The sequence below is a fragment of the Cibotium barometz genome, chromosome 42 (genome assembly GCF_041138505.1).
Source record: "Cibotium barometz isolate CiBa-2024 chromosome 42, ASM4113850v1, whole genome shotgun sequence".
NCBI lineage: Eukaryota > Viridiplantae > Streptophyta > Polypodiopsida > Cyatheales > Cibotiaceae > Cibotium > Cibotium barometz.
In genome coordinates this window covers 23,070,339-23,075,706 of record NC_141087.1, presented here as the reverse complement: position 1 = coordinate 23,075,706, position 5,368 = coordinate 23,070,339, and positions in this window count along the sequence as shown.

The window sequence follows — 5,368 nt, the reverse complement described above, 5'->3', positions numbered from 1 at the left end:
TAGCATACGTTCTAATCAAATGATTAGCACTTAATAAAATGAGAAAAAACATGGAGAATAACAGTAAAGAACTCTCATACTTCCATTGATTAGTGCTAATCAAATGATTAGCACTTAATAAAATGAGAAAAAACATGGAGAATAACAGTAAAGAACTCTCATACTTCCATTGATGAGAGAAGCCTCTTAAATAGGCCAAGGTAGATGCCTTGATGTACATAAGCAATGATGTCATCCTCTCCACATGGGTGGTCAACCATATAAGCTAGATTCTATCCTATGGAATCTCTGCTTTCCCACTTGCATGAGGTGCCTTCTTCTAGTTGATTCCTTTACCCATTTACTACCTCTTGTCAATGTCTAATATCCTTTTACATCAATACAATCACATGAACCATAGTCTATGACAAAAAATACCCAATGTCCATTCAAGCAATGATTGGAGATGGTCATTGTTGGGAGCTAACTTCCAACACCCCCCCCCTTGGCTCCATCATGGCCATCTTTGGGCTCTTTGTTAATACACAAGGGAAAACTATTAGAGGTTTACAAAAGACCATACTCTTCTAATCAAATATCCCAAATACCATCCCATGTCTAATTCAAGCTTCCTAATACACCAAATAAAGTTGCTCTAATGAGTGTGGGTATTGTCATGGGTTAACCATCTTCCAACACCACCCATGGGTCAATCATGGCCAATAAACAAATAAGAACAAAGTGGCCAAGCCTTTAAAGACCCATTCTGCATCAACAAAATTTGCCTCCATTTTGGGGGTAATCTGAGGTAAGTCTTTAGAGATAATGTTGGCTTCATTACCTTTGGCTTTGCTATCTTCTAAGTGTCTGAGTTTCCACAATATTAGGCTTATTTTTGTACCTGCAATCTTTCATTATATGACCAGTTTTACCACAATAAGTGTAGCTAGTGTTCTTACCACCTTTGTTGATGAAGTAAGATCCTTCTTCAAGACCATGGTTCTCTTGCTTTTTCTTGAATAATTCAAATAAGGCAGCTTCAATGGCTTCCAAGGTAGGTTTTGGAAGATTTTGCAAGGTTGAAAAAAGGTGACCATATTCCTCACTAAGCATGCTCTTGAGAAGCACTGCAATAGCATCTTCTTCTTCCACAAGAGCTTCAACACTGCTGCTAATTGTGCCATCCAACTTTTCATATAATTGAGGTGTGTAGGAAAAGTGTCTGTAGGCTTCATTTTCAACTCGAAAAAATTGATCTTTAACCCAATCTTAGAGTGTTTACCCTTGGCCCCAAATATTTTATCTACTGTGTTCTATGCATCAAAGCAGCATCCTTGGCATCAGCTATATGATGTATATAACTATCACTGAGTCCTAAGGCTATAATAGCCATAGCTTTCTTATCTCCTTCTCTAGTGGAAGATTTTGTTTCTTTACCATTTGCAATTGACAACCACAAGCCCTTTTTCATTAAGGTAAATTTTATGTTAAACTGCCATGTGTCAAATCCCATGTCGTTGAATTCATCGGTTTGAAGTGTGGCCATGATGATGAAGGGTGGTCTTACCACTTGGCTTTATAGCACAAGGGTAGTGTCTAAAAACCCTTTATATAAAAAAGGTTTACAATTTGAAAATCAAAGCTTAAGAGCCCCCATTTCCATACAAATGCATGTTACATGATAAAAACTCTAAGAAATTCATGGCCTTTGTAGCTTGATAATAAAAAGGTTTGCTTCTTAACCTTTTTCTTGATTATCTTCTTCACAATCGTGATTCACAAGAACTCGGCATTGTGAAGATTATGGCGTCCCTTGTATGAGTAATGAGGAAGCATGAAAACACCCTCTACATAAAGAATCCTTCTCACCACACGATTGGAAAAGCATGTGAACACCCTCTATTTAGAGCGGGGATACTTAGAGACTTGATATGCAAATAGTGGGCATTATTGGTACTAAAGTAGGCTCGATGGTAGTGCTTTAGTTGCTAACATGATTGCAAGATTGATGCAAGCTATCCTGCCATTACTAGGTGGCAAAAACGTTGCTTTGCATAGTTGTATGGGGCTACTTCTATTAATGTTGCAAGCAAGGTTGAGCAAAGCAAGCAAGAGGTTTATAGCCAGTGCAAGCAAAGGATGGAATCAAAGGCTATGATACCATGATTGAATCACATGCTATGGAGGATCAAAAGTGCAGCTAAGCATGGTGATAATAAGAAAGAAAGAAAGAATAACACTTAAAATCAAATGATTTGCACTTAATAAAATGAGAAAAACATGGAGCATAACAGTAAAGAACTCTCATACTTCCATTGATGAGAGAAGCCTCTTAAATAGGCCAAGGTAGATGCCTTGATGTACATAAGCAATGATGTCATCCTCTACACATGGGTGGTCAACCATGTGAACTAGATTCTAGCCTATGGAATCTCCACTTGCCCACTTGCATGAGGCACCTTCTTCTAGTTGAATTCTTAACCCATTTACTACCTCTTATCAATGTCTAATACCCTTTTACATCCATACAACCACATTAACCATAGTCTATGACAAAAACGATACCCAATTTCCATTCAAGCAATGATTGGAGATGGCCATTGGGAGACAACTTCCAACAATAATAAATGAGGGTCAGTAGGCAAAATCTGTTGAGTATCAAACAAACATTAGCACTAGTAACAAATCATCATACATGTCTAAGGAATTAACATAGATATGTTTACTGAATTCCATCATAGGATAGACAGAATCCTCAATAAGAAGACCATCTCTACTAATAACGATTTTCTTGGCAAGAGGAGTGTAGAGACGATAGCCTTTGGTTTCTCAACTATAGCCAATAAAATTGTATTTGATTGCCTTATCATCAAGCTTAGTCTTGCATTGTGCTCACATATGGGCATATGCCAAATAACCAAAAACATGCATACATTTAACTTGATGTTTTTTTGTTGAAACAAGCTTCATAAGGAGTGATGGTTTTCAAATCTTTAGTGGGACACCTATTCAGCACATAGATAGCATAAAGAACTGCTTCTATCCAAAAGCTATATAGAATCTGCTGACCCTTAACCACGCATCAAACCATCTCCATGAGAGTCATGTTTCTTCTCAACTCTCAATGACAACATTTTGATGTGGTGTATAAGGAGTTGTGCATTGATGTTTAATGTCTTTTTGTGCCAAAAATTCTTTGAAAGCATAAGACAAATCTTTTCCCCCTCTATTTGTCTAAAGGGTTTAAACTTTTAAGCCAGTTTCATCCTCAATCAAAGCAAGAAAGTGTTAAAAATGAGAAAACACGTGATTTTTCATGGGGTAAGACTAGCCAAATTTGCTATAATCATCAATGAAGGTCACAAATTAAAGATTTCCTCCCAAAGACAGAGTCCACTTTGGACCACACACATCACTATGTATGAGCTCCAATTTGTGGTAAGCTCTATCCATTGCATTCTTTGGGAAAGGTTAGTAAGAGATCTTACCAAGGATATCATACGGATCCATATTTTGAGCTTCACGTATTCTATCAATGATCTTATTCTCAACTATACTGAAATTCTTCTCATACATTATACAAGAGACAATGCATCGGCAACAACATTCTCTTTTCCTCATCGATACAAGATTTTCATGTGAAACTCTTGCATCAATTCGATCCATTAAAGATTTACTATAAACAAAAATATCATCAATAAAATCCACCACAAATTTACCCATGAATAGCCTAAAGATATCATTCATTAACATCATAAATGTGGCTGGTGCATTAGTAAAGCACAAATGGCATAACAAGGTACTCATAATGACCAAAACAAGTACAAAAGCAGTCTTAGATACATCTTCATCTTTAACAGGAATCTGATAATATCCACTTTTTATATCTATCTTACTGAAGACTTTAGCTCCACCTAGAGCGTATATCAAATCATCCATCCTTGGCATTAGATATCGATGTTTTACAGTAAGTTTACTTAAGGCTCTATAATCGATACACACTCAATAAGAATTGTCTTTCTTCTTAACTAACAAAATCAAAAAAGCAAACGATGAGGATCTGGGTCGAATGAGCCATTTCGCTAGGTACTTCTCAATCACCTTTGACACCTCATTCTCCTCAACCAAACTTATCCGGTACAGAGGTCTATTGATGAGACTGCAGAGTTGCATCAAGCACAAGCTATATTTGATGCTCCACATTTCTACGCGAAGGCAAAGAAGAGGGTAGGTCAGATTTGAAAACATTAGAAAATTTTGTCAAAATTTTCTCTTACAAAGATTTTGTGGCATTGCAAGTTGGAGTTCCAGTTTCATGCATGTCTACATCACTTGGAACTTTTTGAACCCAACCTAAAAAGAAAGACTTATAAGATATTTTAAGCATTTCTGTAGCAGTAATAATTAATGCATTCTTGGGTGGATCTAGCTCACCTTTAATGTGATGCATCCTCCTCTCATGGATGAATTGATAGACATGCATTGCAAAGTCTATCACATAAGAGGCTTCTTTCGTGCATGCCATTCTTTCCCTAGCACAACATCAAAATGTGCTAGTTTAGTAATATCAAAGTTGAGCTCCTCAAAGTAGGATTGAATGGTGAGACCAAGGCCTACAACCTGTTGGTCCCAAACCTCTATTCCTTTGCCATCTTATAGCTCAATTGTGTACTGATATGGTGATGGTTGAGTCTTCAACTTTAATTTCTTAACAAGTTGAGAACTAACCACATTATGACTAGAGCCTGTATCAAAGAGTAACTTCATTGGTTTTCCTCCTTCAATTGCTTCATGACAATAAGTTTTGTAACCAAAAATTGGTAACCACAACTAGCCTCTAAAGAAGATAAGACTGTATCTGGCTGCGACTATGGGTACCTGTTTCTCAATCGGCACACTGAGAGTATCCTAGTAGAATTTTGGGGTGTCTGCTTTGAAGTATCATCCGATAAATCTTCCTCGAGATCATCCCATGATCTGAATCTATAGGCTTAGTGGTCATATGTATAGCTATATGTTACTTCTTCAATGGACAATCATGACTTTAATGCTTACCCATACAAGCATAGCATAAGCCTTCACTCTCTGCTTGTTATTATGGAGAGAGAGAAGATCTGCAGTCATTCTTCATTGACACCTTTCTCTTAACTCCTACAAGATTCTTTGTAGAGGAATGTACATTAGACATAGATGCCTCTTCCTTTTGCCCACTACTAGTGTACCTCGAAGCTTCATAAGTAGATCACATAAAATGAGACTTGGACACTTGACCCACTACCTGATTTTGACCTTTTCGACCATCTTCATAAACTAAAGGCATTTCTATAGCTTTAGATAAAGTTTGACACAAGGCCCTGAACAAGTCCTTCATAGCCTTTCTTTAGTCCAT